This window comes from Anguilla rostrata, chromosome 8 (assembly GCF_018555375.3).
Source record: "Anguilla rostrata isolate EN2019 chromosome 8, ASM1855537v3, whole genome shotgun sequence".
In the NCBI taxonomy this organism is placed as follows: domain Eukaryota; kingdom Metazoa; phylum Chordata; class Actinopteri; order Anguilliformes; family Anguillidae; genus Anguilla; species Anguilla rostrata.
In genome coordinates, this window is record NC_057940.1 from 31,154,793 (window position 1) to 31,166,593 (window position 11,801).

Sequence of the window (11,801 nt, forward strand, 5' to 3'; positions counted from 1 at the left end):
AGATATATAACAGGATACGTTGGTAAGGCTTGAACATTGAAAGACTTCATTTGCTGTTTTCATTACATGATTGCAAAGATTTTCTTTTTTGTCATAAATTCAATCCAAAGAGTCAATAGGGGTGTAAAACAATAGCAATACAGATGCTGGTCTGCCACTGAGAACAACAGTTTAGTTTGCCGTGCACAGTTCACTGTTTGTCTTTATGTAACTCACCTAGTGGGAAATAAGAGGGTCATTCAGGGTCAGTGTCAAAAGTCTGAGCCTCAGTCTGTGGTATCATGGTATCAAAGAGAGGAGCCAGTGAAAATGGTCACAGTTACATTCAGAGACTCTCTTGTGTCCCTGTAGGTGGTGCTGTGCCTTTGCGTCATAAAACAGTGATGGTAAAATGGAGCACCCATTATGATGAGCTGCCTTTTCCATGGTCAGCTCAGAGAAGAAACAGCTCTCTGTACAGGTCTATGAATGGATAAAGAACATGCGTCACCTCCTCCTCGGTGCCAGGCAGGCTTGGGAATCAAGAACCTTGGCAGAAAAGCACACCATCACATCTTTCATAAGCTTCAGGTGAATCAAGACTTTGCACTTGAAGCACCCTTTCATTTACTGGGCCTGGATTACCTGCTAATGCTTCCTTTGCAGTGATTCAAGCCAATTACTCAGCGTGACAGTCAATCTTTTGTCACGAAGCAAAAAAAAACTAGCTTTATCTGTGGATTTTTCACAGCTGCGCGAGTGAGTAAAGGTAAAGTATCACGCTGAAACTGCCTTTCTCTGAGCTGTATTAACTACGTCTCCCTTGGACCCGGTGTCCAAAAAGGGAGTCATGCTGAGTTCCATATCCTCAGCAGAGGCTGCGGTCTCATTTTACACATGTCCACGTACGCACAGGGCTTCAGCACACACATTGAATCCAGCCTTGCATCTGCTCCGTCTGGGCACGGATCTGAGTTCATACTGGGGGCCTGGGTTCCAGCTGGCAATGGGAGGAGAGGACGTGCCTGGACTAGACGAACTCTGGCTCCCCTTTGAGAAACCAAAGACGGGGACACCAGTCAGAGAAAGCACAGAAACAAAAGAAGGAACTGCAGTTAATCAATCAGCCCTCTCATGCTTTTCTCTCACCCCCGCACCCACAATAGAGTCACTATCACCCTCAATTCAAATCTGATTCTTGGTCTTCCTTCCATGCACATTATAATCAATCACACGTACAGTTTTAAAATGTCACAAAGTGACGCCATGACACACCACTCCATCCCCAGCGCGCCCAAGTCTGTCATTGCTCTCTTCAGCTCGCCCACCCGAATGCGGAGAAGTCGATGGGCAATTATTTTCGGCGGTGTTATTATGACTAGTTTCTCGCCGCCTCTCCCTTTCCGCCGCACTTATACATGGAGAGTGCATGTATTTCTGCACGGCTGCACTGCAGAAAGGGAAAGAAAAACATTTTCATTTTAGAAAAAGACAGGGCTGTCTATCTCTCATTCTCTCTCTCCTCCTCCTCTCCTTCTCTCATTCTCCCTCTCTCTCTCATCCTTCCCTTCTCTCTCTCTCATCATCCCTTTCTCTCATTCTCTCTCTCTCTCTCATCCTCCCATTCTCTATCTCTCAATTGCTCTCTCTCTCTTTCTCCCTCTTTCTCGCTTCCCCCAAGCGAGCGAGAGGAACTCCCCATTACAAATGCAGGCGGGTTGTGTTCATGACCGCATGACCATAACCGGACATTAATGAGCAGCCAAGCATGCCGCGGACCAGCTGTACACAACAACCATCAGGGCTGCGAGCGCTGATAGCGCCAGGGAGAAATCGGGGGAGAGCGATCCATCTCAAAGTGGCACGGGGGCTTAAACACCACTGCAGGAACACCGGCACTTAGAAGGAGCGGCCCGAGGCGGGTCTTGTCCTATAAATTATACACTGTCTGTAAAGATGATATGAGCAGTGCTGTTACCGCTAGAATGGAGAACGCCCCTCTGCAGATCCAGGCCCCGAGAACAGAGGGCCCAATCAGAGGACCTCGCCTGCACTTCAGCAAGCTTCCCTCCTGCCGAATGTGTTTTGCGAGAGGCGTCTGGAAATGGAGGGCAGTTTGGAGGTCAAGGGGAGTTTGCGATTGTGTTTAAATATTATATTCAGGGCTGCAAAACCTTTCAACGTAGGAAAAAAGCCACAAAGCTTGTTCATGCAGCTTGACTGGCATCCATCATCCGAATACGACGTTCTCAAAGGTTTTTTCAGACATCCATCGCTTTCCCGACCGCCTCAGTGTCCGGCCCCTATGACAGAGATGGATAGAGCCTTTCTCTGCCGCGTCAGGTTAGCCGCGCCTCGCCTACCCCGGGGCGGCAGCACGTCCCCGCAGCGTGCCGTGTGACAGTGTCATTCAGGAATACCTATTCAAGGCCACTAATTCATCACGACGTGAGCCGTTACATATGGTGGAGTAATTGCCCCCAAGTAAACACACCTCGCGGCTGGTGATTTATGGTTCTGTCGCGCTCGTCGAGGGGAGCCACCTAAACCGTGGGGCGAGCGTGACCTGATTCTGGCGGAACGCGACGCAGGAGCGAGTGGCCCCTCCCCGAGGAGGTCTTTACGCCCCCCTGGCATCCTCAGAGGTTCTGACGGGCTCCTGTATGCCAGCCCTGGATGTGACAGGCCCATCCTATTGGCTCTGTGGAATCCCACTACAGGTCCATGTGTGAGCCTGAGAGGGGATGTCTTATACGCTCGAGCCTCCACACTGTGAAGCCCTGACCACCCCTACCCACTATGCTAACTACACCCCCCTACGTTCACCCCATTTGACTTGACATGTTTCACTCAGCAAAAGCAGTCATCCCAGGCTATATCCAGATTTGTTGCCACACACTAATACCTTTCTGCACTGCTACACACTTCTGTCTCCTGACCCACCACAAGGAAGGATTATAACTTCTAGTTTATCCAAGGTCAGAGCTAATAGAGATCTGCAGATTGTAGATCCATAGGTGTACAGTAGTAATAGGTGTAATTTTTCATTTGCTGTCTTTTAGATGCTTGCAACTTTATCTGTTTTCATTTTTATTCAACCTTTATTTATCCAGGCAAAAACAATTGAGACAAAAAATTTTCAAAGGTGACCTGGAACTTGTTTAGAAGGAAGCTGATCATGGAGTGTGGAAAATTAAATGAGTATGAAAATGAAAATATTATTGAAAATGAAATGTATTATAATTTTCTTTCCTTGTTCATATGGAGAGCGGTTAGTCTCAATATTATTGAGAAATACATGTATCATGATCTATAAAGAAGAAACAAGTCACAAATGTGTCTCACTATTTGCAAACATCTTGTGTGTTGTAAATTGTCAGTCATTTAAATGAAAGTGAACTGATTTGTACAAATGCATACAAATTTGTGAATACACACTTTCCCTTTTGCACAAATACCTCATTTTTGTATATGAAAACCAAAAATATGTTTCCAATTTTTGTGTGTATTTTTTGCAATAGGTCATTCTCAAATGTAAGATTGGCTTGTGAAGTGTTACATTTGAATTTGCATGTGTGCATTCTGTGACCCAGTTGCACCAGCATAGGAAAGACACATGTCACTTCATCGGCAAATGCAGATTCAGCACTCCACAAGCAGATTTTACATTTGAGAATGTTTTGAGAATGCAAAAAACACACATGGAAATTGGAAAAAATTTTTGGTTTTCATGTGCAAAAAATGAGGTATTTGTGCAAAAATGTAATTGTAAGGGTATGTGTGAGTATGTGCATTATTATGTGTATGTGCACATTTGTGTGCGTGTGTGCATGCGTGTGTGTGAGAGAGAGTGTGTGTGCGAGTGTACAGAATACATACGTGTGTTCATGTGTGTATGTGTCTCTGTAGATTAACAGTAAGTGACCGTGTGATACAGGCTTGGGTACACTGATCAATAGGTGGGATCAGAGAGGTTTACTTTAGGACAGGATGACAGTACCCCAGAGAGAGTACCCCTCAGTGTGAGTTACTATAGTCACTGCTGCAATAAAGCACAGGCTATATGATGACTGCAGTGTGTGTTAGTGCGGACAGCATAAGGAAATAGCAGCTGAGCTATATATAGCAGGATGTAGAGGCTCATAATATCAATGAACCATTCTATCCATCAGTGTATATTTGCTGGATTTCAAATCAATGCGGCTGTACAGTATTTACGCTTCCAAGAATATGATGCAATGGCATAGATAAAGATACATTGCCTAATTGCTCAGGATACCCCTTAACCTCCATATTTAATGCTTAATTCTTGCAACCTGGACATTCTGTTACCTATTTACACAGCTGGGTATTAACTGAATTAATTGAAGCACCTTGCTCAAAGGTACAACAGCAGCATCCCACTTGGGATTTGAACTTGGAACCGTTAAGGTCTGGTGCTTTAATGAATCATCGTACCATCTGTTAGCCTGATATTCATTGCAACCCTGGGCACCACAATCCACCCTGTAATGCGCTGACAGCCATTCAGGTGCTGTGGCAAGGGGACCACAGGTTTTCCCAAAAGGAAGTCGTGGAACTTCAAAAAAAAAGAAAACACACTGAAGAAATCCATCAAGATTTCATGTTCCAAAACGGGAACAAAATGAGGCTCAGGCTGGAGAATCCAAGATCATTACATGGGGGGGAGGGGCTAAAAGCTCTACCCTCTTCCCATGTTCTTTGTATTGATGCCTGGGAATGCATGCTTGATAAAGGAAGGCTGTGGTGCTGTCTGCACTGTGCATGTTCTATCTCCGGCCAGATCGCTTCATCAGTGCTCATAATGAGGCAGCTGATTGGACAGCATTTGCTTCACAAGTGACAGAATTTCAGGAACGATGAGCTGAATATCTGTTCAGCGAGTGGAATACCCACAGACTAATGGCAAGCTGTCACAGTGGTGCTTCTGACGCATAAGTCTGAGGCCTTTGAAAATGAATGACGGGATAAAGATCTTTGTGACGCCGTTACACTTTAAATACGACTTACGCCGCGATCGAAGAGGAGAAATGAAGTGCGGCGGATGTGCAAGCACTGGCATTGAACCCGTCAGCCTGCCAAGCACATCCATTCATGGATTCCCTTGCAAATCAACAGTGAAACTAATGGAGACCACACGACTTGTGTGCGCTTGCCTGATTCTCCCCTCCAACCTCTCCCTCCCCCTCCCCTCCTCTCCCCTCCCCTCGCTCTCTGCTCTCCATCTCTGTGTCATTCTTTCTCCCCAGCACTTCTGCGCTTGAGGGGCTAAAAAGCCCTTGTTTGCTTATGCTGCCTGTTTTTCGCAGCGAGATCTCCTGCAACCTGCTAGTGTTTTTAATCAATGGAGTTCAGCTGGGCCCACAGGGAGCAGGACGCCGTGGGTGAGAGGTTAATGCGCTGGCAGTTTGAGATACACTCGTGACATTTCAATCCAGCGTTTGTTTTTACTGAAGCGGATTTACACAGGCTGACAGCCCGAGTGGACAGACGTGGCCCACGGCCATCTCAGCTCAGAAGATGAATGTGGGAATGTCGCCCCCAAGTGGTGGGAAGGCTAACTTGCACAGTACTGGTGCAGGCTCATTACGAACTACAGCTGTTGCCATTCTAGGTTTTATTAAAAGCAAGAGGGTGGGGGGAGGGGGGTTGGGGGCTTGAATCCAAAGTGCATTCATTCATTTGAAGTGGTTATTTTACTGGGAGACACTGAGTCTATTACATTGTTCTCTGCCCGCCTCCCGCCCACTTATACTTACCAAAATAAGTCACATAAGGCTTCCTAGAGCCATTGCTGTAGCTTACTTCATTTGCATAGAACAGCAACCAATGTGGCAGCTATGACAGGTAATGCATCAGTGGAAGTAAAACATATAGGTGAAATGGCTGAAACTTTGTACTTGGGGATCAAATTAAGTAAAAGGCAAGTGCAAAATCATAAAATAACACAAACTTACCAGCCTGATTAATTGTGCTGAGAGGAGTGTATATGGTCCTGAAGGTCACACAAATTTTGTAGCCTTTGACATAGTTCAGCAAGAGCTGAAGCCCACTCCACTTTTTCCACACGCCCCGAGCATTGCCATTTATTGTTCAAAATCCACATATTGACTAGAGAGCAATGGGAACAGGGCCTTAGCTCATAGCAGAACCTGAAAGATTAGTTCTCCCTCCGACTTCTGTTAGAAAATGCATCCAAAATGGCTGCACAAGAATATCTTCAAATCTGCCTATAGAGCTCTATTTTATTTGAATTTCTTAGGCATGCATAATAGAATCTGTGCAGTGTAAAATTAAAAGAACTGTATGAAAGAGTTTTGAGAGTGCAAGTCCATTATGTGCCATCTGCTGAGATTTTATATATTATAAAATCATCTAAGAGAGGGTTGTACTGTGAGGCTTTGAGGGTATTTTTAGCACAGCCATTTTACATTCACTCTGCAATGGTGTCAGACACAAGCCTCCAGCAGCGCATTTTACCTTGGACACTGCCTTAACGCTTGGTGCATATTCACTAATGACATGCATTTCAGAGAATTTGGTATTGAAATGGCATCTATTCCTGTGTAAGTGCTGGCTCACAGAAAATCTTTGCATTTACTCCCTTTCAGGACGAAAAATTAATAATGCAAATGAATGATTTCATGCACGGATCTTCTGAGCCCTCCATCTCGCATGTTGATGAGAAAGAATATAACTTTGGAATCTTGCTTATTTGATGGTTAATTAACCTTCAACACGGATCCATGTAAATATGAGAGCTCATGGTTGAATGTCCCAGTAATCAATTATTTGGTTTAATCTCTGATCAGGCACCTGTTACAGCAGGCGTATCAAAGTCAGCAGTACAGGCGTGTATATTCTTTCACAAACTCTGCAGCCCTCCAGGACTAGATTCTGACACCTGTGTGTTATGCCTCACTTCTCTTGCAAATGTGGGTGACTGTTTTATACCTAGCCACACCCAACTGATTTTTACAGCTATATGTTCACAGAATGATATGACTGCTAAGCCTAGGATCAAGTCAGCCACAATTGTTGTATTGTGCATTCGCAGCAGAATCACATATGACTTGGTTTAAATGGGGCTGGTCTGTACAGCGATCCTGAGTATTGATGGATTTCAACCCTTGTAGGACGTGAGTGATGTGACAGAAATTACATTAAGCTGGGTAACTGCAGAGCAGTCCAAAAGTAGGCTATTTGAGTAGAATGTCATGTAACATTTTTTTAAAACCTTACAAAATGCTAATTCCGCTCATCATTTAAGTTCTGCACATGATTTTTCATACTTTATGCATGTAATTTCATGTCCCTGTTCTCTCCTGTAGGAGGGAAAGGATACACAGTATGTGGTATCCATGTTAGCTATGCAATGACTGCAATGCAGCAGATCACATGGCCTGTAATCAGAGCATGATCATTTACATCTGGAGCTTAGAGCAGCCAAAAGCACTGAGCGAGATAAAGAGAGAGAGAGAGAGAGAGAACGCTTTGATTCCTTTTTACTTTAGCACTTAAAGGAGACAATTTCTTATTACTCAACATTTTACAAATAAACTCCAAGAGCAAAAACCACAAGAACAATCAGAAAAAACACAACCGAAAACCACGTGTAAACCCCCCCCCCCCCCCCACCCAAAAAAAAAAAAAAAACATTTGGCACTGATTGAGAGAATGTTCCTGCTGTGGTGGAGAGTGAGCTCACAGACCTTTCTACAGGTTACAGAGTAATCAAACACAGGCTAGGAATTTCGGGCACACAAACCACCTCTTGGCAGGGTGAGTCTCAGAGTTTCACAAGACAACTGTGGCAAGAACAATTCTGCCAGCATTCAAATTTCATTTGATATGAATTCAATAAGGAGTCAGGCTCTTTTCACCCAGCGGGTAATTACTCAGAGAATTACAGATGCCGCATGGAGTGTCACTGGATTAAATGGTCCCATTTAATTCTTCCGGGTCGGTACTGATCTTGTCTGGAGAATGTCAATTACTGTCCAAAACACCAGCCATGGAAAGCCAGACTGAAGCAATCCCATTGGTGGGCAGTCTCCCATGAATGCTAATTTTGTCTTTTGTCTGCTCATGGGTTTCCTGTCCTTTCCAATGGCTGACGTTGCCCCCTCAAACACCCGCACAAACTTGATCCAAATCCAAGAATTTGGGAGATTGCAGGGTCTGAAACAAGGGTAAAAAAATAATTACTGAGCTGCAGAGCTTCCAAAGACTGCCTTTCTGTTGACTCTGTCAAATCCTTATTCTGAAAACCCTGCCTTGATCTTTCCGAGTTAAAAAAGGGAGGCATAAACATCATGAAAAATTGAACGGGAGGGACGCTGCCATCTCGCTAATTGAGAGAACTAAATCTTCTCAGCAGAAAACATCTGCTTCGAGACTAAAGCCCCTTATTTCTTCTTTGAACAATTATGCAAATCACGGGGGAATCAACTAAGGCTGTACAATTGGTGAGTAAGGGGCAGGAGAGATTTATTTTTATTCATGTCTCTCACAGAGAAATATGGTTAACATTGACACATTCTGCAATGCGATGGTCAGATGCAGGAGTTATTTTATATTGCTCTGATTCCCAGGTGTTTGTATGGCAGTGCAACTCAACTCAAATGCAAGAGAATCCCTTACTTTAGGCTGGGAGAAGTGCTCTCGCAGGTCCCATTTGTTTATTTATCTTTCTGAGAACAAAATTTAATAATTCAGTACACTTGAACAAAGACTACATTAAAGCTGCCGTGTCCTCCCTGATGACCGGTAAAGAACTCACACACAACTTCTCCACTCTACTGCTCTGTGACTGGGAAATTACATCCCCTGCACCCCATGTGAGACCATCAGGAACCCTGATCTTTGATGACAGTAAAAGCTTTCAGCTTTTTTCTGGCATGAGTTAAGTGTGGCTACTGTGGACCCTGCTTGGGTTGCTATAGTCCCCATGGCATTTGGCCGCTTAGAAAAGAGAACAATCCAGACTCAATGCAGCTACCTCTCATGCTGCTGCTCAAAATGCAAAGACAAGCAGCAGCCTCTCTTCTGCCTTCACATTGCTCTCCCATCTCTCTCTCTCTCTCTCTCTCTCTCCCTGTCCTCTGAAGGGAATAATAATATTATATTTAGTAATGCCTTGGTAAGACACATGGAGCATACATTCGATGACATGAACATACTTGTAATATATGGAAGAGTAAATTATTGATTTGGAGCAAGTTACTCGAAAGCTGGATAAAGCCAATAGGCCTTTTCGCAGACAGGATACGGTACTGAATTAATAACGACACAGACGAGGAGTTTTTTTTTCCTGAAATTCTGTTTCATTTACAATTTATGCAGTACCTGTAGTCTAGAGCACCAGTTATGTTACATGACTGCGAGTATAGAGTCTTAGTAAGCAACATCCCTGAAAAAAACATGGGCTGGGAAAAAGCTGACTCCACAGGAGGTAAAACTGCATCACATTCGCTTGAGCTGCTAACCGTGAATGGACCACTCCATCCAGTGGCCTGTGCACCCCACAATTTGCGACTGAAAACCCTGCATTGAAAAGATGGTGTTTGGTGGTAATTTCTCATTGACATTTTCATTAACCCATTTTGCAGGTGCTCTTATGCACTTACCACAGAGGCTTGAACATTGCATATAAATAGCCTCAGTAAACATCAGTATGTGTATGTACTGTATGTTTGCATGCATTTATGTATGTATGTAGCCTATGCATGTGTAAGGACTGGGCGCCATTTTGGTGCAATGCCTGTAAAATGTACGTTTTACAGGCATTGTACTGATCTGATGTACTGATCTTTGCATTTGTATGCAGTGCACAATACTCTTAGAAGTCATCAGCAGCTTAAGTAATACAATGGGGTACTGTAATAGCGATGTCATACAGCTAATTGAAAGTACCACAATAGAAATGGTGCAGTGAAACCAATTCCACAGTAAGCATTGACAGTTGACAGTGGGGTGGTACATGTCTGCGGGTCTGTTGGACAGGGACAGTGCATATAAGTACAAGGAGCATGGTGATAAGTGTTATGACAGGCACTCAACATTCAGGTTATATATGCGGGTGGCCACATTCTTTACACTTGTGAACCCTCCAATTTACTGTAGCTCTGTGGTGGAGTGAGAGTTTATGCTTGTGGAGGAGGCTGTAATTTCTTACACAGTGACAGTGGTGCTTCTGGTTGGAGCTGGGTGTGTGCTGGGCGGGGTTGGGGACTCACTAAATTCTCAGGGAGAGAGACAGAAAGATTGAGAGGCACAGATTCCCCCCAATTAAAGTCACAGTGCTACAGAGAATACCTAGATTTAAATCCATCTGTGGCTTGTTTCCCCTTTTTTTTTCCCCTAAGCTTTTGGGTTGCGGTTAGCTTGATAGCTGCATTACATTCGATTACATTGTGTTCTGGTTCCTTCTGCCTGTTGGGCTTGTTTAGATTACACATGGAGATCAGAGTCCACATGTCTGCAGTCATCCATTACCCCACTCCCCCCATCCCTACTAAGGGGAGCACAGAACTTCAGACACAAGTACAAACAAAGGGAGCTAAAAATAAGGCAATAGCACCGAACCCCCACCCCCCCAGCCCCCCCCTTCACCACAGCACACCAAACCCAGCGTGACTGCTGAAAGGTTTCGGCTCCCTGTTCCCACAAACGAGTATCTGTGAAATGCTGTGACTAGTAATGCCTAACAGCCAAGGATGCTGTGAAAGGATGAGAGAATGTTCATTTGTATGTGTCTGTGAGCTTGCACTCATCTCTGTTGGCTGTTCTTGTAGCTTGCATGCCAGAACCCATCCCAGTAGAGATGATGCTCCTCTCCTGGAATGTGTGAGGTAAGGAGGGCCTGGAGTGCAATCAGGAGCGCTGCAGTTGAGGGTCTTGTTACAGCACTGTCATATGTTCAAATCCCAACTGGCATAAGGCTCTTGTGTCCTCCAGCATAGAACTCAACCTAATTAGCTCCAGTGAGAGTTGCTGCTGTTGCTGTTAAAATGCAATGAATATTTGGTTTGTTTGAATTTGATGATTGCGCTGATGCAGCAAGACACATGTATTGTATGTTAAATTCTGGGTTCAATACATTTTTTTTTTTTTTTTAAATCAACTGACCAAAGTGTCTGTTCCTCTGAGAAACAATGATGGCCCAGGCAGATGCTATTTCCTTTCTTTTGTTGGGCACCATGTAGACACAGGGGACATCTCATTCTGTGAAGGGAGAAAGGGGAAAGAAGGAGAGAGAGGGAGAGCGAGAGAGAGAGTAAGACCAAGTAAGAGAGAGCAAGAAAGGGAGCTGAAGAAAGATAAACAGAGAGAGAGAAAGAGAGAGAGTGCAGGCTTAGAGACAGATCCTTTATTTTTTTATCAGCTGGGAGACATCATGCGATTTTACTTATGCTATGCAGCTCGCACAGATTCAGGAAAATGTGGCATCTTTGTCAAACAGGGCTGCAGCACTACAGCATGCGACAAACCCTTTGGTGCATTGCCTCAACTAAGGCAGCCAGACAGAGGGAAGAACAAGGTGCGTGTCAGAATGCAAACAGTGAGGTCAGCGTGTTTTCATATGGCTGGGCTGGTGGCCAGTGACATCTCAGAAATCTTTAATCTCAGAGAAGATGAAAGGGCAGAGACCAAAAAAATCAAAATTGTTTTCAGGTCAGAACATTATTTTAGAGATCCCCTTTAAATGCAGGGCTGGTGCATGCAGTGGTTGACTAATTGCAGCCGCTCAATACCATCTGAATTGGAATTCTGGTGCAGTGGCAACCCTTAAAATGGAA

General features: G+C 44.4%; 1 long non-coding RNA gene across 1 annotated transcript; it reads right to left on the reverse strand.

Annotated features, from left to right (window-relative positions):
- Positions 1–7,503: 7,503 nt before the first annotated feature.
- On the reverse strand, positions 7,504–10,577 carry LOC135261400 (uncharacterized). The gene is made up of 3 exons (XR_010331920.1): positions 10,178–10,577; positions 9,002–9,104; positions 7,504–8,181 (listed from the first exon to the last, which is right to left on the reverse strand). It is a non-coding gene; the product is annotated as an uncharacterized LOC135261400 (long non-coding RNA).
- Positions 10,578–11,801: the final 1,224 nt, after the last annotated feature.